We start from the raw sequence: 22,360 nt of genomic DNA, 5'->3' as shown, positions 1-22,360 counted from the left end.
AAGAATGGAGGGCACCGCCGGTCGCGCTGGGTTGGCCGCCAGCCTGGCCCGGACGCCTCCGCGCTTGCCCCTCTTCTGCCTCCTCGCACACCGTTTCCGACGGCTCCCAACCGGGGGAGGAATAGCGGGTGAGGTCGGCGACGTTTCAGGACGTAGCAGTCCGAGCGCCTTTAATGTCGACGCTTCAAAGTCCAGAACGCCGCAAAACCCACTTCTGCCGATGTCAAGCAGAACCTGCCTGCTGTACTTGTAGCACGGACGAGACGAACACACAAGACTGTCGGACGAACACTCATTAGACGAACAAATCACCGTACTGACGGGACAGAGAGTGGCCGCTGCGTGTGCACGCGCCGCCATCTTGAATGACAGGAGGGATGAAGTCCATCATAGATCAACAATTCACTACCTTTGGTTTAGATGCTTACTTAAAAATTTTTTGTAAAGCATGTCCTGTTTGTGTGAAACATAATCCACAAGGAAACATGAGACCTAAGAGAGGCTCATTTCCAAAACCCTCTTATCCATTTCAAATCATGCATATGGATTTTATTGAACTCACACAAAGTGGACCTCACAAATACTGCCTAGTGATGATTGATGCATTTTCAAAATGGGTGGAAGTAGTTCCATCTAAACGTGCAGATGCCTTAACAGGGGCAAAAGCTATCTGCAAAACCATCATACCAACTCATGGCATCCCCCAAACCATTTACAGTGACAATGGTCCACACTTTGTGAACCAAGTTGTGCAGAACATGGCTGTACACCTTGGAATAACGTTAAAAAAAACACTGTGCTTGGCATCCTTCGAGCGCAGGCCTGGTTGAACGGGCAAACTTTACTATCAAAAGCAGGTTGAAAAAATGCATGGAAACAACAGGCAGACCTTGGCCAGAGTGCCTCGACTTAGTGAAGCTCTATATGAGAATTACTCCCACTTCCGAAGGACTAACACCTTTTGAAGTCATACATGGGAGAACATACAGACTACCAGTGTTCCCTGCAGATTTGCAAAAAGCAGACGAAGAACAGACCTTGACAGATTATCTAATCAGGACGCTCAAACTGAAAGATGTGTCCAATGCAAATTTACTGCCGCCTGATCTCTCCCCCTCACAGGTGGACAACCCCATCAATCCAGGAGACTGGGTCTACATCAAGGTCATCAAAAGAAAGAACTGGGCCAGCCCGCGGTGGGAGGGACCGTTTCAAGTTTTGCTTGCTACTCCCACGGCGGTTAAGATTTCTCAACGGCCCAGTTGGATTCACCTCAGCCACTGCAAGTTGCAGAGAGTGCTGGACCCCTAATTCGGAGTGGTGGGGAAGGCTAACTACAAAGGAGTCCCATTGTTTAGGGTGAGACGTCTCACTGTTGGTGAAGAATTCATCGATCCCCACTCCGCTAGGCGAGGGGATGTCCCGGTGTCTCTGCCATCCTAGTAGCAACGGGGCTCCATATGCCAGATGGATCCTCTGCTGCGTTGTGGTTGGAGCGTGCTATGGTCTATTGACTCATCTGAACAGACCAAATGACAATGTTGCCGGTGGAAAACGATGGTCGCATGATGAGAACTTTGAGGACTGGTCATGGGACCCCAGAAACCCATACGAAACCAACACTTGGTACCGGTATGTCAAGTTCACTGTGAGAGCTCACACACGGGAGGCGTGCTATGTGTCTTCGAAACTCCCCCCTTCCTCCACGCAAGTTCGCTTGGAGGCCAGAGCAATGAATGTCACTGAAGCAAAATGTATGGCACCGCCCTGGACTTGCTGACGGTGCCTGTGATCAGCTATTCTGGACAAATCTCAATGTGACTGTTAGAGGACGAACAATACCACAAGTGGCCTACACAGAGAGACCAGCTGGAGTGAATTACACATGTTACATCCAAGGTAACAAGACCCACGTCTGCATTAACGACGACTGCTCTCCAGGAGGAAACTGGATGGGAGCTTTGGACATCACCGATGAGTGTCAAGATAAGAGAGCCATTTCAGGTGGTGAGGGCTCTCCAACGAACATGGCTACACCATCGAACGGAACATACTTCATACAGAATGGCTGGTGGCTTTGTGGTCACAAGGTTTATCCGATGCTGCCCGCCAACTGGACAGGAGTGTGTGCACCAGTGTGGGTGACGGACCACACCTACAGGATACGACATCATCAGCTGACAGGAGCACACAACTCTTCTGGACGTCGACGCAGAGCAGTTGCAACCTTTGACCCTCATGACCCTGTCTGGGGTGCGAACGTTCCAGAGGACCATAAAGTATGGTCCGTCGGAGACAAAGTTGTCCTTGCGCTCTTCCCTCAGATTGGGGTTGGGAAACTATCGCTCTTCATCGAGACACTGAACTATCGTTTTCAATCCTTTGTGAATCTCTCACTGCAAGTCAATGATGGACAAAACAGAGAGATTCAGGCTATTAGACTGATGGTCTTGCAAAACAGGATGGTTCTGGACTTGTTGACGGCAGCACAAGGTGGCGTGTGCCACATCATTGGGACTTCCTGTTGCACATACATACCAGGAGAAAATGACACCCACATCAACGACGCCATGAATTCACTGAAGAACTTACAGCAGGCCATGTCTAATGACAAGGTCCCACATCAGTTTGATTTCTTTTCGTGGCTATTCTCTGGCAACTGGTGGCAACTGCTTTTGAAATTGCTGTTTCCTGTGCTTGTTGTGCTGGTGGTGTTGTGCTTGTTAACGTCCTGCGTTATCCCATGTTTGAAGTCTGCTGTGTCGTAGTTTGTGTCCTCTACTGTAGCCCAAGTTCATATACAACTTCTTAGAGATGACGGATGTGATGACGATAATGAAGCGTGGATTGTGTAGATGCTGTTCTATTGAGCATGTTTTACAGAAACTTGATGATTTGACCATCGAAAATGCTTCGCAAGTGATGGATACAATGATGTACTGTTTCTGTGTTTTTGTTTTTTATTGATAGCATTCTGGTCGCCTGTGGCAACGGGGCCGTGTAAGAATTTTCCTGCTAATAACATCTGGCCAGCAGGTTTTTCGCTTACACAATAAGTTTGATCTGGGGTATTGAGGTAATGCCTCATCTTCACTGGAAAGTGTTGCTATCATTGTTTGTTGTTTTTTATTTTTACTATTCTTCTTTCTTCATTATACATATATATGTGTGTTTTTTTTTTTACTTGTCTTTGTTGTTTGCGGTGGCATAATCATATGATAAAACAGAGGGAGATGTTAGGGTTTTTCAAATTATCCTTATCGTATGATTATGTTGGAATGCAACCGGTAATAAATAAGCTACCTTGTCTCATCCTACACAAGGTCGTAAAACATCCCCTGATATGTTTTGACTAGAGCACAAGGGCTTCCCATTCAGTCTACTCTTACCCCCACTCTTTCTCTTAATAAATATGCCTTTGCAGTTGGGAGAGGCTCCAGATTTCATTCCTGTAGCGAGTGATCTCTCCACCTGCAGGTGTCTAAAAGAACTTGCCTTGTCTCCCGTGTGGTTCTTGCAAAATAAGTTGGAGTGAGCAAATCTCTAACAGCGGCCATAGTGGCCAGACTCTCGGGCTCACCGCAGACCAGTACCGTTACATCAGCCTCGCATCTGCCCGCGGTGGCCAGCAGCAGCAGCAGCAGCAGCAGCAGCAGCAGCAGCAGCAGCAGCAGCAGCAGCAGCAGCAGCAGCAGCAGCAGCAGCAGCAGCAGCAGCAGCAGCAGCAGCAGCAGCAGCAGCAGCAGCAGCAGCAGCAGCGTCCAACGTATTCCAAGTATGCGTGAGTGCATGAGAACGATGTCTATGAGACAAGTGGTCGCCATGTGCAAAGAACGTAACATCGATGTGAGAAATGAAGATACCGGGCGCCCGTACACCCACGCAGAGCTGTGCAAGAAGCTAACGGGCAGTTCTCCCACCATCACGGTACCCGAAACGGGACTGGTGGTGGACCCGGCGCCCGCAAACAGTCTAGTGTACATTAAGATGCCCCACACTATGCTGCATATTACAGTTCGCACAGCCCACGGTGTCACGTACAGCTTTGTGGCCGTGCAAGACTCTGTTCCGGGCACTTACAAGCCTGTGGATCCGGAGCACTATGTCGTCTGTCACACCCCTCCGATGGACATTGCAGTGCAGCTGTCGCCCATAGACGGTTGGGGCCCGGACATCAAGTGGACACTGTTTGTGTCGCTGTCCGCGTACAGCACCACAATCACACCGGTGTTTTGCTCATGACGAGAGACTGTATTCGAATCTCCCCGATCGACAGTGCGCATACGAGATGTACAAAGGCCTCGGGGCATCGCCTGTACAAGTTGAGTCTCCCCAATCGACAGTGCGCATATGCGATGTACAAAGGCCTCGGGGCATCGCCTGTACAAGTTGAGTCTCCCCAATCGACAGTGCGCATGTGTGATGTACAAAGGCCTCGGTACATCGTATAGGCACTACCATGGCAACACCCAAGAGGAACCGATCGAACCTCTATACGACATACACCACGTGCATGCGGAATACGCGGCACGACATAGCGGAGTATGCCCGAAGAAAAGGATTGGAGACCACTATTAACGGTCGGGATATGACAAAGTCCGAGATGTGTGCCATGCTGTTTACGGATCGGGTACCGCAACAACGGGTGAGCATAGACAATGCCGTTAGGACTCACAGTCTGGGGCAATTGCAGAGCATGTGCCACAAAGCTGTACGTGACACCGTGGGCTGCGCGAACTGTGTTATGCAGCATAGTGTGGGGCATCTTAATGTACACTAGACTGTTTGCGGGCGCCGGGTCCACCACCAGTCCCGTTTCGTGTACCGTGATGGTGGGAGAACTGCCCGTTAGCTTCTTGCACAGCTCTGTGTGGGTGTACGGGCGCCCGGTATCTTCATTTCTCACATCGATGTTACGTTCTTTGCACATGGCGACCACTTGTCTCATAGACATCGTTCTCATGCACTCACGCATACTTGGAATACGTTGGACGCTGCTGCTGCTGCTGCTGCTGCTGCTGCTGCTGCTGCTGCTGCTGCTGCTGCTGCTGCTGCTGCTGCTGGTGCTGGCCACCGCGGGCCGATGCGAGGCTGATGTAACGGTACTGGTCTGCGGTGAGCCCGAGAGTCTGGCCACTATGGCCGCTTTGTCAACGGCTCTGCCCCTGTCCATGATCACAATATCCGGATCGCTGCACATAAACTGGAGTTGAGTAGTGTTGTATTTTACCAGGACGCGATCCACAGCCTCATCGTGGAGTGGGTGACTCATGGTGCAGCCGTTTTCATTAGGCTGAACTGTCTCTTGGAGCGTGCGTTCGGCCGGGTGAAACAACATCTCACACAACGCGTGCTTAGTCAGGGGCATGCCTCGCTCATTCAGGTTAGGGATGCCCTTTTCCGTGCACATGTTCTGCAACATGTTCCCCTCCGCGAGTCGTCACCTTATCGTGGTGGAGGGGTTTGCGTGCTCCTATGATCCTAGGAGCCATGTTGTCGGGGGCTTCATGCCCCTGGTAGGGTCACCCATGGCAAACGGGTCCTAGGTGAGGGGTCAGACAAAGCACGGCTCACCCAAGCCCCTTATGATGAAAAACATAAATGGACTTTGTTTTCCCTCGCCCGGACGCGGGTCACCGGGGCCTCCCTCTGGAGCCAGGCCTGGAGGCGGGGCTCGAAGGCGAGCGTCTGGTGGCCGGGCCTTCGCCCATGGGGCCCGGCCGGGCATAGCCCGAAATGGAAACGTGGGTCCCCCTTCCCATGGGCTCACCACCTGTGGGAGGGGCCGAAGGGGTCGGGTGCAATGTGAGCTGGGCGGCAGCCAAAGGCAGGGACCTTGGCGGTCTGATCCCCGGCTGCAGAAGCTGGCTCTTGGGACATGGAATGTCACCCCTCTGGCTGGAAAGGAGCCCGAGCTGGTGTGCGAGGCAGAAAGATTCCGACTAGATATAGTCGGACTAGCCTCCACGCACAGTTTGGGTTCCGGTACAAGCCCTCTCGAGAGGGGCTGGACTCTCTTCCACTCTGGAGTTGCTCACGGTGAGAGGCGTCGAGCAGGTGTGGGTATACTTATTGCCCCCCGGCTGGGCGCCTGCACATTGGGGTACACCCCAGTGAACGAGAGGGTAGCCTCCCTCCGCCTTCGGGTGGGGGGACGGGTCCTGACTGTTGTTTGTGTCTATGCACCAAACGGCAGCTCAGAGTACCCACCCTTCTTGGGGTCCCTGGAGGAAGTGCTGGAGAGCGCTCCTTCTGGGCACTCCATCGTTCTACTGGGTGACTTTAATGCTCACGTGGGCAATGACAGTGAGACCTGGAAGGGCGTGATTGGGAGGAACGCCCCCCCCCGATCTGAACCCGAGCGGTGTTCTATTGTTAGACTTCTGTGCTCGACACGGATTTTAGATAATGAACACCATGTTCAAGCATAAGGGTGTCCATGTGTGCACTTGGCACCAGGACACCCTAGGCCGCAGTTCGATGATCGACTTTGTAGTCGTGTCGTCGGATTTGCGGCCGCATGTTTTGGACACTCGGGTGAAGAGAGGGGCGGGGCTGTCTACTGATCACCACCTGGTGGTGGGTTGGCTCCGATGGTGGGGGAAGATGCCGGTCAGACCTGGCAGACCCAAACGCTCTGTGAGGGTCTGCTGGGAACGTCTGGCAGAATCTCCTGTCAGGAAGAGTTTCAACTCCCACCTCCGGCAGAGCTTTTCCCACGTCCCGGGGGAGGCGGGGGACATTGAGTCTGAGTGGACCATGTTCCGCGCCTCCATTGTTGAGGCGGCCGACCGGAGCTGTGGCCGTAAGGTCGTTGGTGCCTGTCGTGGCGGAAATCCCCGAACCCGCTGGTGGACACCGGCGGTAAGGGATGCCGTCAAGCTGAAGAAGGAGTCCTATCGGGCCGTTTTGGCATGCGGGACTCCGGAGGCAGCTGACAGGTACCGGATGGCCAAGCGGAACGCGGCTTCGGCGGTTGCTGAGGCAAAAACCCGGGCGTGGGAGGAGTTTGGTGAGGCCATGGAGAATGACTTCCGGACGGCTTCGAGGAAATTCTGGTCCACCATCCGGCGTCTCAGAAGGGGGAAGCAGTGCAACGTCAACACTGTTTACAGCGGGGATGGCGTGCTGCTGACCTCGACTCGGGACGTCGTGAGTCGGTGGGGAGAATACTTCGAAGACCTCCTCAATTCCACCTACACGCCTTCCATTGAGGAAGCAGGGCCTGGAGACTCCGAGGCGGATTTTCCAATCTCTGGGGTCGAAGTCACTGAGGTAGTTAAAAAACTCCCCGGTGGCAAGGCCCCGGGGGTGGATGAGATCCGCCCGGAGTTCTTCAAGGCTCTGGATGTTGTGGGGCTGTCATGGCTGACACGCCTCTACAACGTTGCGTGGACATCGGGAACAGTGCCTCTTGATTGGCAGACTGGGGTGGTGGTTCCCCTCTTTAAGAAGGGGGACCGGAGGTTGTGTTCCAATTACAGGGGAATCACACTCCTCAGCCTCCCTGGTAAGGTCTATTCAGGGGTGCTGGAGAGGAGGGTCCGTCGGGAGGTCGAACCTCAGATTCAGGAGGAGCAGTGTGGCTTTCGTCCTGGCCGTGGAACAGTGGACCAGCTCTACACCCTCTGCAGGATCCTCGAGGGTGCATGGGAGTTCGCCCAACCAGTCCACATGTGTTTTGTGGACTTGGAGAAGGCGTTCGACCGTGTCCCTCGGGAGGTTCTGTGGAGGGTGCTTCGGGAATACGGGGTGCCGAGCCAACTGATAAGGGTGGTTCGGTCCCTGTATCACCGATGCCAGAGTCTGGTCCGCATTTCCGGCAGTAAGTCGGATTCGTTCCCAGTGAGGGTTGGACTCCGCCAAGGCTGCCCTTTGTCACCGATTCTGTTCATAATTTTTATGGACAGAATTTCTAGGCGCAGCCGAGGCGTTGAGGGGGTCCGGTTTGAGGACCTCAGCATCGCGTCTCTGCTTTTTGCAGATGACGTGGTGCTGTTGGCTTCTTCAGGCCGTGATCTCCAGCTCTCGCTGGAACGGTTCGCAGCCGAGTGTGAAGCGGTCGGGATGAGGGTCAGCACCTCCAAATCCGAGTCCATGGTCCTTGATCGGAAAAGGGTGGAATGCCCTCTCCGGATCGGGGATGAGATCCTGCCCCAAGTGGAGGAGTTCAAGTATCTTGGAGTCTTGTTCACGAGTGAGGGGAGGATGGAGCGTGAGATCGACAGGCGGATCGGTGCAGCGTCGGCAGTAATGCGGACCCTGTACCGGTCCGTTGTGGTGAAGAGAGAGCTGAGCCAAAAGGCAAAGCTCTCAATTTACCGGTCGATATACGCTCCTACCCTCACCTATGGTCACGAGCTATGGGTCGTGACCGAAAGAACGAGATCTCGGATACAAGCGGCCGAAATGAGTTTTCTCCGCAGGATGTCCGGGCTCTCCCTTAGAGATAGGGTGAGAAGCTCGGTCATCCGGGAGAGACTCGGAGTAGAGTCGCTACTCCTCCACGTTGAGAGGAGCCAGATGAGGTGGCTCGGTCATCTTATCAGGATGCCTCCTGGACGCCTCCCTGGGGAGGTGTTCCGGGCATGTCCCACCGGTAGGAGACCCCGGGGACGACCCAGGACGCGCTGGAGAGACTATGTCTCTCAGCTGGCCTGGGAACGCCTTGGGATCCCCCGGGATGAGCTGGATGAAATGGCTGGGGAGAGGGAAGTCTGGGAGTCCCTCCTAAAGCTGCTGCCCCCGCGACCCGACCCCGGATAAGCGGAAGAAGATGGATGGATGGATGGATGGATGGATGGATGGATGGATGGATGGATGGATGGATGGATGTTCTGCAATTGCCCCAGACTGTGAGTCCTAACGGCATTGTCTATGCTCACCCGTTGTTGCGGTACCCGATCCGTAAACAGCATGGCGCACATCTCGGACTTTGTCATATCCCGACCGTTAATAGTGGTCTCCAATCCTTTTCTTCGGGCATACTCCGCTATGTCATGCCGCGTATTCCGCATGCACGTGGTGTATGTCTTATAGAGGTTGGATCGGTTCCTCTTGGGTGTTGCCATGGTAGTGCCTATACGATGTAGCGAGGCCTTTGTACATCACACATGCGCACTGTCGATTGGGGAGATTCAACTTGTACAGGCGATGCCCCGAGGCCTTTGTACATCGCATATGCGCACTGTCGATTGGGGAGACTCAACTTGTACAGGCGATGCCCCGAGGCCTTTGTACATCTCGTATGCGCACTGTCGATCGGGGAGATTCGAATACAGTCTCTCGTCATGAGCAAAACACCGGTGTGTTTGTGGTGCTGTACGCGGACAGCGACACAAACAGTGTCCACTTGATGTCCGGGCCCCAACCGTCGATGGGCGACAGCTGCACTGCAATGTCCTTCGGAGGGGTGTGACAGACGACATAGTGCTCCGGATCCACAGGCTTGTAAGTGCCCGGAACAGAGTCTTGCACGGCCACAAAGCTGTACGTGACACCGTGGGCTGCGCGAACTGTGTTATGCAGCATAGTGTGGGGCATCTTAATGTACACTAGACTGTTTGCGGGCGCCGGGTCCACCACCAGTCCCGTTTCGGGTACCGTGATGGTGGGAGAACTGCCCGTTAGCTTTTTGCACAGCTCTGCGTGGGTGTACGGGCGCCCGGTATCTTCATTTCTCACATCGATGTTACGTTCTTTGCACATGGCGACCACTTGTCTCATAGACATCGTTCTCATGCACTCACGCATACTTGGAATACGTTGGACGCTGCTGCTGCTGCTGCTGCTGCTGCTGCTGCTGCTGCTGCTGCTGCTGCTGCTGCTGCTGCTGCTGCTGCTGCTGCTGCTGCTGCTGCTGCTGCTGCTGCTGCTGCTGCTGCTGGTGCTGGCCACCGCGGGCCGATGCGAGGCTGATGTAACGGTACTGGTCTGCGGTGAGCCCGAGAGTCTGGCCACTATGGCCGCTTTGTCAACGGCTCTGCCCCTGTCCATGATCACAATATCCGGATCGCTGCACATAAACTGGAGTTGAGTAGTGTTGTATTTTACCAGGACGCGATCCACAGCCTCATCGTGGAGTGGGTGACTCATGGTGCAGCCGTTTTCATTAGGCTGAACTGTCTCTTGGAGCGTGCGTTCGGCCGGGTGAAACAACATCTCACACAACGCGTGATTAGTCAGGGTGGTGGGCCCCAGGCCGCTCACAGTCTACGAGGAGTATGCTCTCGCGAGCGAGGGCTGCCGCTGTGATATCTTTGGCGCCATTATGGCCGTGTGGATACACATGGGTCCCGCGTCAGACACCTTGCTCTCTTTTGCTCAGTACCTATGTGATCGCTATCTCACGAGAAGGCTACCAGTACCAGCACAATAGTCACGGTCCCAATTATCAAGGGTATCAGCATGGACATGGGCTGAAGTGGAGGCGCAGGCGCAGGCACAGGCGCCGGCACTGGCCGGAGGTGGAGGTGGGGGTGGGGACGGGGGTGTTGGTGGAGGTGGGGGCAGCGGCTTGGGCCCGTGGCCGTCAAAGTTGCAGTTGATAATGTTCTTTACGTCTTCAATGGTTACAGCACCAGTATCCACCATCTGATGGGCAACTTCACATACATTTGCCGGGCATGTGGGCTTGCGCACCGCACTAGGCAGCAGCTGGTTGACGGAGTCTGCGCATGGGGCATACCAACAACCGTCGTTAAACACCTTCATGGCTTTGACTTTTGCGTAGGCGGGATCGCGTCTCCGCATGGCGCACTTGCAGTCCGCCGAGGTCGGGTTGCGCACGCAGTAGCCCTGGATGAAGGCATCATTGTTGGGCGGGTGTAGGTTGTTGTACCATTTGCTGCACCAGTTTGAACCGGGACCAGTTATCTTAGATGTGATGGTACCATCAGCGGTGCGTGTGGCCACGCTACAGTAGTTTGTGTTGAGTGTGAGCATTGAAGTGGCATTGTCACTACGAGAGCCAAACAGGTCAGTGGAGCGACTCAATTGATTCTCTGTGTCTACATACTCCATCTTGTACGTGAGTGCAAGCTGGGGGGCCCTTCCATGGAACTGTGCACCTATCACAGGGTTGATGCCCTTTGAGCTCAGGCCAATCTGGCCGTCCCTGGTGCTGGCTGCCATGCACGTGGGCTGGGAAGTGCAGAAGCCGCTGCAGCACGAGGCTTGCCCCAATTCCCAGTCGCGCACCCGGTTGTGCATGGGACACTCCCTACGTCCTGTAAATGCGCTGCACCAGCCGCATGCGCACGGCGCGTCGGTGGGCACGGCTGCACCATCGCGGTCTATCTGAGTGCGAAACAGGGTTACAGTTGACGCCATCTTTTAAAGACCCGACACGCTTTAAAATAGCAGTCATGAAAACAGTTTTAGTTACACTGGGTTTTATTATGCTGATTGTATGGTGTTACATCATGTGGTCCAACCAGCGTACGCTCATAAGGTACGTAGAGAACAGCAAAAACAAAGCTAGAGAGGACGACATAGAGGGGTGCGATGACTGCACCGCCTAGGACATCACACCCCTGTCAAGGAACGACTGGCCATGGGTCATCGTTTGTTTATTGACTCTGCATGCCGCCAGCATGGGAGGCTCCTTGTAAATGTGCACAGCGGCTGTAGCGGGGTTGGCATTGGCCGAAGCGTGGACCTGTGCCTCCACAGTGAAGGTGTGCGCCATGACATGTGAATACGCCCTCTGCGCCACCACGTCGGTGGGTGTGGCAGTGCGACTCACACTAACGCTCTCCAACTGGCTAATGGCCTTCTGCACGGTGGTAGGCCTATACAACTGCCTCTTGGCTACGATGCCCGGGGGCGCATAGGCGCCATCAACCGACACACGCTCCTGTATGTAGTGTCCTACGCCCAGTGTGGGCCTGTGGAATCTGCGACTCGCCGTGTCAGGCACCCCGTACACGTGAGTGTCGGCCAACGGTACAATACGACTGCCGGGCCCCACCGACTCTGGCACTAGAGGCATGCCCCCGGTGATAGCCTGACGTGAGTACAGCTGCTTGTCGCTTGCCTCGTGTCCTTCCGTCTGCTGGTGAGAGATGTCTGTGAACTTGACACCGTCGATAAAGGGCTTGTTGCCGTGGGACGTGACATTAATGGAGCCGCGTACCGGGGAACGGCCCAGCACTACAGCGTGGGCACCGCCTGGGTCTATGGGACTCCTTGCCACGAGCGCCAAGGTCACATTGGGCATAGCCACAGTGTGCACCGACGATGCGGCATAGTTGGGGTGTTTGAGAGAGACGTAATCATTGTTGGCTACGCGCCAGGCTTCTTTGGCCACATCCACAAAAACCCGCTGCGTCTTTAGAGTTGAGGTGGGCCTGGGCCGGGGGCCCCTTGTCACCTTGGGGATCCTGGGTGTTTCGTGCCTGAAGCTCGTTTTGGTGGCGAGCAGGGCGCCAGATATCATCATCTTGTTTTCATGTGACGGCTCTCACATATGCGTACATATGCGAGCCCCGTTCAAAGAGTATACATCTAAAGCACAGCCTCCTCAGTTCCACCACACAGCGGGCCGCTCCCACACGGTGATGCAGCGGCACATGGGCCCCGAGTAAACACACGCGGCCACGTTGATGTCGGCGGTCCATGACCCTGGCGGAATAGCCGGGTCGCCGTTGACAAGGGCCACGGCCTAGCTAAACCTGAGCACAACACAATACTGCGTGTCTTGTTTACGTCGGTCATTGTCCATTTCGAATTAGGTGGGTGGTGTGCGCCTCACGCAGCAGTCCACCGAACAGTAGCTACGTCCGGCCGAAATCACGGGCCGCCCCTCTGTGATGGCAGCGCGACACCCAACGCAGACTACGCCATTACCGAGGTACAGCCTGGTAAATATGATCCTCCTTAGAGACTCTATAACCTCCTCGGGACCGTCCATCTGCCGCTCAGTGGGCTCCTCGGCGCGGTACAGCATGGGGCTGGTTGTACCTGGTACGCTTGGCAGCGGACCCGGCCATGGCACACTACGTGCCATGGTGAGTGGTATTCGCTTGGGTATGCGGCCATTGGCTACATCATCCTCTATGGCCGGGTAGAGCTGCCGAGCCATTTCCCGAAGGCTAGCCAACTTCTGCTCTAACTGGGCCTGCGCTGAGGCGTCGGTCAGCGCAGCGTACTCTCCATGAGCCCCCGATGTTATAAATGCGTCCTGCGGTCCAGCGTATTCCTGACGTATGAACCCAGCCCTATGAGTGTGGTCGGCTTCCAGTAGAGGATATAGATTGGCCCAGGCCGCGGGCAGGTTGCGCACCCCGCAGTCCTGGTCCACTAGGCGCGATACGTACGCGCTCAGGTCTACGTCAACAAACAAGGCGTTGAACATGAGCTTGGCTGCCGCTAGGGCCGAGACGCGCGGACGATGCACTGGGTAGCCCAGGTACCTGGCAGCTGCCTTGTACATGGCCTCGGTCTCCAAAACCACTCTTTTGTCTCTCAGGATGTAGTACACGGGATTTTCCGGGTCATAGCGTCGTTGCGTTGTGGGCTGCAGCAAGTAGTACGTTCCACCTGCGTGCCCGCTACGCTCGCCGCATGTCTCGTGGTCGCGCGTGGACAGCACACCCATGTCGCCAGCCTCCGGGTACCAGGGAACGGCCGTGACCAGAGCGGCCGCCGCAGTGCGTGTTACGCGTGCCTGCCACTTTAGTTTAGCGGCTGCCAGCTTCTCCGCGTTGGCCGTTTCCAGCTCCCTGAACACCACGGCCAGAGGCTGGTCCGTGGCGTCGGAGCGTTGCAAGACCTTGAGCGTAAAGGACGCCGGGTACTCTTCGATCAACCTGTTTAGCGTGGGGTCGTTCCTTGCCCTGAGCATGGCTACGGACACGTCCATCTTTTTACAAATCCATGCCCAGATACCTGAACATGGGGTCCACGTCCACGTGGGCTGCCAGTTTCTCATTAAACTCGGCCATGAACCCAGCCTTGTGAGGCGAATCGCCCAGGGCCTTAATGTCAGCCAGGATGTTTGTGTGTATGACCTTCATTTCATCGGCCTTGCGTTGGTACGTGTCCTCCTGCTGCCTGTAATAAGCATATGAGTACCTGAGGCTCACGTAATGTTCTTTGGTACCAGGCACCTTCTCGGGAGGCGGATCTGTAGACGCTGCGCTGGCCCTGAGCTCTTCCTCGCGCTCAGCGATCTCACGCTTCTCCCTCCTCTGCGTCTCCTCCACGCGGCGCCGGGCCGCCTCTAACGTCTCGGAACACTCCTTGTCCATGGACACCTTCTCCACTTCGGTGGGCATTCCGGCCTTTGTGGTGATGGGGAACGGGTGTCCCATCCTTACGGTGTACACGGGCAGACTGTTGTCTGTGTTACGTACAATATCCCTGGCGATGGCCGCGGCCGCGTCTGCTGACTCAGCCACACCCCGTACTTTGCACACCGCAAAAACGCTCTGCGACCTGAGGCGCGCAGCCATGGCCGCCAGCCTGTCCGCCGCGGCCGGGACCTCAGCAGACAGGGCGTCCAGCTCGAGAGACATGCTCTCGTTAAAACCCGCGGCCAAGAAAGAGACCAGGGCATAGGCCGGTTGGCCGGCGATAGCTGGGTCAGCGTAGGAGGAACCAACCTGAGGTAACATCTTTTAAATACACCTGTGTTTGGACACTATGAGGAAAACGAAATCCTGGTTGTCGCGGCCCAGTTTCCAGTGTATCGGACTGTAGTCTATGGGCTGGCCGACACGGCACGGGATTCCGCAGCACCCGAGCTTGCCGTCCTCGGTCGCCTCGTGCACTACCAGGATATGCTTGAGCTGGGACACGGCGTACACGCCCGTGTCAAAGATGTAGGCCACCGTGGCCGTTGTCATGCAGGGAACAAGGCGGAGGACTCGGATGCAGAGTCGTTTCTTTCTCTGATTTATTCCAGCACACACACTGATCAAAAGTACAACTCAAAACGCCTCTTGCAAGGGAAACACGTGGCAAAAAGTTCAAACAAAAGCGTCGCACTGGGGCGAGACAAAAAGGCTATGGGGATCAAGGCACTAACAAAAGGCGTCGCTCTGTGGCGAGACAAAAAGGCTATGGGGATCAAGGCACTAACAAAAAACGTCGCTCTGTGGCGAGACAAAAAGGAGGAATCTTACTGAGAGCTCGGACGTCAAAGAATCGCTGGTGGTCGGGACGAGGCAAGACACACTGGCACAAGACAAGGGGAAGACGCGGACTAAATACACACAAAAGGGCTGGGAGGCAGGTGCTGACAATTAGCGCCAATCACGCCGGTGCCACAATCGGGATCGGGGAAGACAAGACAACCAAACACCGAGGAAGGAAACACGAACTGAAACGGAAGGGATGACAAAATAAAACAGGAAGTAAAGTTACGACACCGACGAGACAGAAAACCGGAAAAATAAACGCGACCGCATGACAGCCGTGCCATCCTCCATGGGCACCTGGACGTCCACGGTGTACTCGACCGGCACCTGGACACCCCGGCCATTTATAGCGCAGCCCGTGACGCTGACTATGTTAATGTCCCGGATGGTTGACACTATGCTATGAGGCACACCCTCGCAGTATTTGTTGTACTGCGTGACCATTATGTGCTTGGTAATCAGAGACCTGGACATGTGGTCGTCACCATACCGCCGGGACAATACGCTCAAGGGCACGTTAATCGTTCGTCGAACCAATGGCATTTTTTTTTCACATATACGTCATGGGGGCACCAGGTATAATAAATGACAGACAAGAGTATAGGGAATATGCTTTTATTACGATATGCCGTCGACATGTGATGGACCTCACTATACAGACCGTATGGTCACAGCACTACATAATAGCAAATACTGTAACCGGGCAGATACAGCAATCCAACATGGCAGTTGCTGGGCCTGTATCTACAAGGGCACCACTGCCCGGTGAACCGGGGCGTCACGGAGGCACATGCGCGCCTCCAAAACGTGCGGTTGCACATCCCATGTGATGGACCCCACCTGGCTGAAGTTCTGGCTAGAGTGGGCGCCCAGGCCCGTACCACCACAGCCATCGCTCACAAGGCCGTCACTCTCAGAGTCCTCCCTCTCAAGGCACGTGCCGTATTTGCGCTCCTGGTGCACCACCACCTTCACCCTTCCCACGTGAGTCGTGCTGAGCCCAGCCGCCATCGCCTCGGCGCTGCCAGTCTGGTAGAAGATCAACATGCGTTGCTTATACACAGGACGTGTAACCGTAATCATGTTTGCTGCCTTGATCCGAAAGCAACCTATGTGCTTGTCGTCTATATATATATGTCTGCATTTGCTTGGAGTGTTAGGTGTCCATTGGTTACAACGACACTGTAACTCTCCCTATGCTGTAGTCCGAAAGCCCCATCTCGGTAAGGCACCAAGTGTCCATCAGCTGACATCAGACCGAGGGTGTAGAAAGACTTTGTGACAGACATCCTTTTAATATTGAGTCGAGTAGGCGACATAGTGCACATTCAAATATTACCCATATCATACAATCATGTTACGGGATACAATGTACGAATGCTCCAGGGAGTGGACCTGGTAGGTGTGGGTAGTGTCATTCCCACCAACCAGCATCACATCGAACACGGCGCCGTCGGTAGTGGCGCTCTCAACCCTCCACAGGTTGGTTCCATCGACAAATACATAGTCGTTGCTGATGCGTGTGGTGCCAAACTCTGTTATAATTACCTCAGTGGCCCTGTCGTTGTCCCTGAGCAGAATTTTGATTTTCATATCGTCCGAATTGGTCTTGATCACAGCTTTGATCATGTTCAGAACGTTGTCACCTTTTTCCAGTGGATTATAAATGCGGAAATCATCCATACTATCCAGTATTATCTCCTGGCCAACACTTGTGAGGCGTTGGTCCTCACTGTGTGGCGTTGCGAACCTGTTAGCGTTGACTGCGGTGTAGCTGGTGGGTGAGTGGTCGGGCATCTGCACAGTATTAATTGTGACAGGTGTGTACGTACATGAGAACAACTCGTTGCGGTACATGACTTTTTATCTATAGCCTTGTTGTTTTAATTAGATGCCTGGGTTGTTTGTGTCACTGGGCCACGCCAACGACCTGCTGCAGCACATGATTCCCTTAGAGAGGAATCGGATCTGCTGGTACTGCGCTACCATGTTCATAGTACTCAACAACATTGCCCGATTGCACCGAGCCCCGCGGCTGTAGCCTTGCCAAGAGGGTGTTGTATTTTATCTCGTGTCTACCACGGCTATGAGGATACCTCAGGGGTAGACAGAATGTCATCTTACGTGCCTCTGTTAACATGGGGTGTATTGCAACAAGAACCCAACCCCTGCACATGACATTGTGACGTTTCCATTTTCGTACAGCATGTGGCGACAACTTGTGACGACTGTGGTAAATGCGACTGCCCCGGGTGTGCCGGGTGATCCAAACTTTATACTGGTGGACCTAACTGATCACCTCCTGGACCATCTACAGGAAGAACCAAACATTGGCGCACTTGGACGGGTCCTCGGACTGATCGTGTGGTATCACACGCATTACCCTGATCAACGTCAACAGCTCATCGACTCTACTGTGAGACTTATGGATACCCCAGCCATGTACACTTGGCGTGACTGGCTGAATAAACATGACATCACCATAGATGAGTCCCTGTGTGGCATGCCCCAGATTGTTCTCACACCCAAAAACCGTAACAAATATTGTTGCAATGTTCAATAAATATATTACAGTGACTATGTTGTGTCCTTGTTCTAGCATGTGGGAAAAGATGTCACAGTGTCAAACATGTGGTTTACATATTTATTCATACAGGATAACACAACATATTGTTCTCATTAAGGATGTTAACCAAGAGACTCGTCAGACTCATAATCAAACTCGTAATCACGCAACGCACCCGGTAACGGTGGACGGCAGCAGTAGACGTACGCCAGGATCCCGGCCGCACAGGCAGTCACTCCCAGAACACAGCTCACCATCACAGGCCACATGGCGTACACCTGATATGAGTGAACGATACCGGACTGCATGCATGTGTGGTGAGGCCACCACACAGTCGCTCCACACATTTCAATGTAGACGCACATGCACACGACATGGCCGTGTAGTCATGGCTTCTTTTGGAGGGCCGGTATGACTGTCATACCCGAGTAGATGTGTGAGCGCCTCATATTGTGGGAGTTGCAAAACAAGCTGACGAGTAACTCGCTTTCAAATCAGACAAATACAAACTGGTCTAATATTTAAACTTACAACATTATTAAGAGGGAAGATAATTTGCAATTCGAGTAATGACATGAATATGAAGCACAATTTGACACCTGTGCCTTATACAAAGGTAAAGTAGGATTAGGAATTGCTTGCAATATAATTACAAATTAGTTAACACCTGTGTGATTGATTGATTGATTAATTGATTGTCAGATTGAGTGAGTGAGTGAGTGAGTGAGTGAGTGAGTGAGTGAGTGAGTGAGTGAGTGAGTGAGTGAGTGAGTGAGTGAGTGAGTGAGTGAGTGAGTGAGTGAGTGAGTGAGTGAGTGAGTGAGTGAGTGAGTGAGTGAGTGAGTGAGTGAGTGAGTGAGTGAGTGAGTGAGTGACTTTTCTGTCGCCTGCATGTCATCTTTCTTGCATGGCTACGTTGCTGTCTCAGCTGCTCTCAATCCTGCCACTCTCATTCCCCTTCCTGACGACGGCGGATTCCATGATTGTGTCGATGCTGCCCAACAGATTGCAAAGGCTCGGCCTGATTTGGAAGATACGCCTCTGCCAGATGGTCATGTGGGTTTTGTTGATGGGTCTTCTAAGAAAATGAATCTGGTGTGACCCTTACTGGGTATGCCATTGTTACTGCCGACGAAGTCTTGGAGGCTGCTAAACTGCCATCCTATATGTCAGCACAGGCCGCTGAGCTCATTGCTTTGACTGGGGCCTGCAAATTGTTTGCAAACAAGTCCGTCACTATCTGGACTGATAGTCAGTATGGTTTTGCTACAGTGCACGTTTTTGCTCAGCAGTGGAGCAACCGTGGCATGATAACTTCTACAGGGAAGCCCGTCACCCATTCCACATTACTAACTCAACTTTTGGACGCTGTCCAGCTACCTTTAAAGGTGGCGGTTTGCAAATGTGCTGCTCACACTGCAAGATCTGATCCTGTTTCTCTTGGTAATGCTTTTGCTGACAAATCCGCTAAGGCTGCTGCAGAAGGCCTGCTCCATGTCCTCTCGTCTCTCACTGATCATGATTCGATGTCACACATCTCCCCTGATGTGTTGCTTGACATGCAGTCTCAGAGCCCCTCCCAGGAACGACTCTCTTGGAAAAAACGGGGTGCAACTAAAGACACTGTTGGTCTTTTTGTGTGACCTTTGGGCAAACCTGTCTTGCCTCGTAACTTGTTCAAATGGGCTGCTATTTCGAGTCATGGGGTCACCCATGTCTCGACGGGGGGTATGGTGAAACAAGTTGAAGCTATTTATACGACATACGGTTTTGCAGCTTTTTCACGAGGCAATTTAAGACCTCAGAGAGGAAAGTTCCCGACTCCATTGTATCCGCTTCAGACAATACATATTGTTTATATCCAATTACATAAATGTGAAGGGAAAAAATATTGTTTTTTTCTGCATTTATTTGTTTTCTGCATTTATCTTATTGTAAAAAGGTGATCTCCGCAGACCCAACCTAAGTAGTAAGGTGAGCAAAGTCTGGTAATAGTGCCTGATCCTGGTGCCAAGATCCAGGGTTGACACGAAAGCTAGCAGAAGCCAATTTCCAAGACACCAACCCGAAGCTCAGGGTGTTGACTCTGAGGAGATCCAAAAACATGAGCATTAGAGAGCCATTTGGTGAGTACTTTAATCCGGCTGTGGCCTGTGCAAAGTCTGCCATGTGTTTTTGGTTGCTTTTGCTGGTTTGTGTTACCATTGTATTTTTTTCGGGGGTTATTTTATTTGGAGGGATGGAGTACCATGAGCCTCGAACATTCTTCTCTCGGGCAACTACCAACGCTGATTCTAATCAATATGGCTCATGGGGAAAAATTGCTAGACATAAGGGCAACACAAAATCCCCTTTTGATCATGTTGTTTGTACACCAGAAACCGTCCGCGTTCCAACTTGCGCACCATGGCTTTTGTCTTGGACTTAAAATAACTCATTAATGTTTACTGTGGCTCCTAATACATCTTCTTCTATTATTTTACCTATGAAAAGGCTATTTTGTAGCTTCCACAGGAATAAGCGGTCAAACCAACAACTGGCTTCTTATGGCTGAGCAAGCCGCAAAAATCGCTAACACCAGTTGCATTGCATGTATGGGTCCAAGACCTCTTTTGAAAATCATACCTGCAAATATAGTTCCTAAGTGTGCTGTTGCTTTAATGTAAAACTCATCCATTTCACCCACTCATGATTGTTTTAAATGTGATAAGGTTTACCCTGTTGCCTCTATGACAAAGTATAAACCCCTTTTTTTCGTTCTATGTAGCTAAGGGTAATTTTACTTGCATTAGATTACCTGGTACCGGTGAGAAGCTCGGCGCTCTACCTACTCCATGGTGTGGGTCCATGACCAATGTCACTGCCCCTTTTTTGCCCATTGCTCGTAGTGATATTTGGTTTTGGTGTAATAGTAACAAACTTTATGATAGGTTGCCTTTCAACAGCTCCGGAATTTGCGATTTGATAACCCTATTGCTACCTGTTTATTTGATGCCGATGTCCTCTTATGATCTAACATCTTTTGCTAAATCCGTGGTTCCCGTATTCTGGCCGAGAACGAAACGAAACGCTGAATGGCGGGGCGCGGCTAATCCAACTTACATTGACGCCATTGGTGTTCCTAGAGGAGTACCGGATGAGTATAAGCTGGTGAATCAGATAGCAGCTGGTTTTGAATCCGCCCTGTGTTGGTGGTGTACTATTAACAAAAATGTTGACAGGATTAACTACGTCCATTACAACGTGCAGAGGCTTGGAAACTGGTCCGAGGCGGGTTTCAAGGCGGTCCACTCCCAACTGGCCGCTACTTCCCTCATGGCTTTCCAGAATCGAATGGCCCTTGACATGCTACTCTCAAAAGAGGGCGGTGTCTGCGCCATGTTTGGTGAGCAATGTTGCACATTTATTCCAAATAATACTGCAGCCGACGGAAGGCCTTTGAGGGTCTGAGGACCTTGAATGGGAGGATGAAGGAACACAGTGGGGTGAACACAGAGGTTTGGACCGACTGGTTGAATGTGTTCGGAAAGTACAGCACCCTGGTTTCCTCGGTCCTGGTCTCCATTGCCGTTTTCTCTGCCATTTTGACCCTGTGTGGATGTTGCTGCATTCCTTGTCTCCGATCCTTAATTATTAAGCTAATTACAACTGCTATCTCTCCACCAGCTGAGACTTTTCCGTTACTCCAAAGGGATGACCTTTCGATCGACGGGAGTTCTTTCTCTAGTGACGACTCTGTCAGCGAATCCATTGTGGTAAACCTGTCCGATTTGTTTCGTGACTCTGGCTTTAACGATTAAGACTCAATTTCCTCCCAAGTGTAAGTTAGTTCTTGCGAAATGTGATCTCTTGGCTGAAAATCTTTTGAAGTGGCCATATGGGTGATAAGTTAGTCCCCGAGAACTTATGATAAACAGGGGGGAATTGTTAGAAAAATTGATATACATATGTTATCATGCGTTCTCTAATGAGTACTTATTCACAATATTACTGTTCAGTATGCTTGCTGCTTTGCCTTGCTTATTCTTATCTTGTACAACAGAACAGAAGGATTACGGCTGGGTCAGGGGCGAGATGACGGTTGTGTCAAACAAGATGCTGCTGACAGCTCAGCGTCCACCAGAACAGATCGTGAAAACAACACGTCAAACAATGTGTCATGAACCTTCTGATCTTCCTTAAAGAACGTCACTTTCTCTTTTTATCTCTCGGAATATCGCTTAAACTGTTTTGCTGATATAGCCATATCTGCACGCAACAATTTGTGCGTTACTTTTTGTTTCTTTTCTTACGAGACGAAGCCCCCCCTTAAGGGCTAATTGTCTCACACTGTGGGTAGGGCATTCCAAATAAAAAGAGCGAGGAGTGTAAAACAGATTTTTAGTGTAGTCGGATTGCTGTAAGTCTGAATGCACTCCCCGCGAGAAAAGACTCAATATTCTGCCTCACTGGTTTTGTCTGCTGATCCTTTTGCTGATTTTGAACCTAACATTAACTGTCATGGTATTGGCCACATCGACTATAGCATCCAGTAGCTCGCACACGTTGTACGTGTTGGTGGTGGGGTCCAGGGTGGCCGCGGCCAGGATCTCGTCCACGTACCGACCGTATCCCACTTGAGTGTAAGGCACGGGCAGGGTGTGCGACAGCA

This window comes from Syngnathus scovelli, unplaced genomic scaffold (genome assembly GCF_024217435.2).
Source record: "Syngnathus scovelli strain Florida unplaced genomic scaffold, RoL_Ssco_1.2 HiC_scaffold_23, whole genome shotgun sequence".
NCBI lineage: Eukaryota > Metazoa > Chordata > Actinopteri > Syngnathiformes > Syngnathidae > Syngnathus > Syngnathus scovelli.
The sequence above is the reverse complement of the archived record's forward strand: the minus strand, read 5'-3'. Positions refer to the sequence as shown.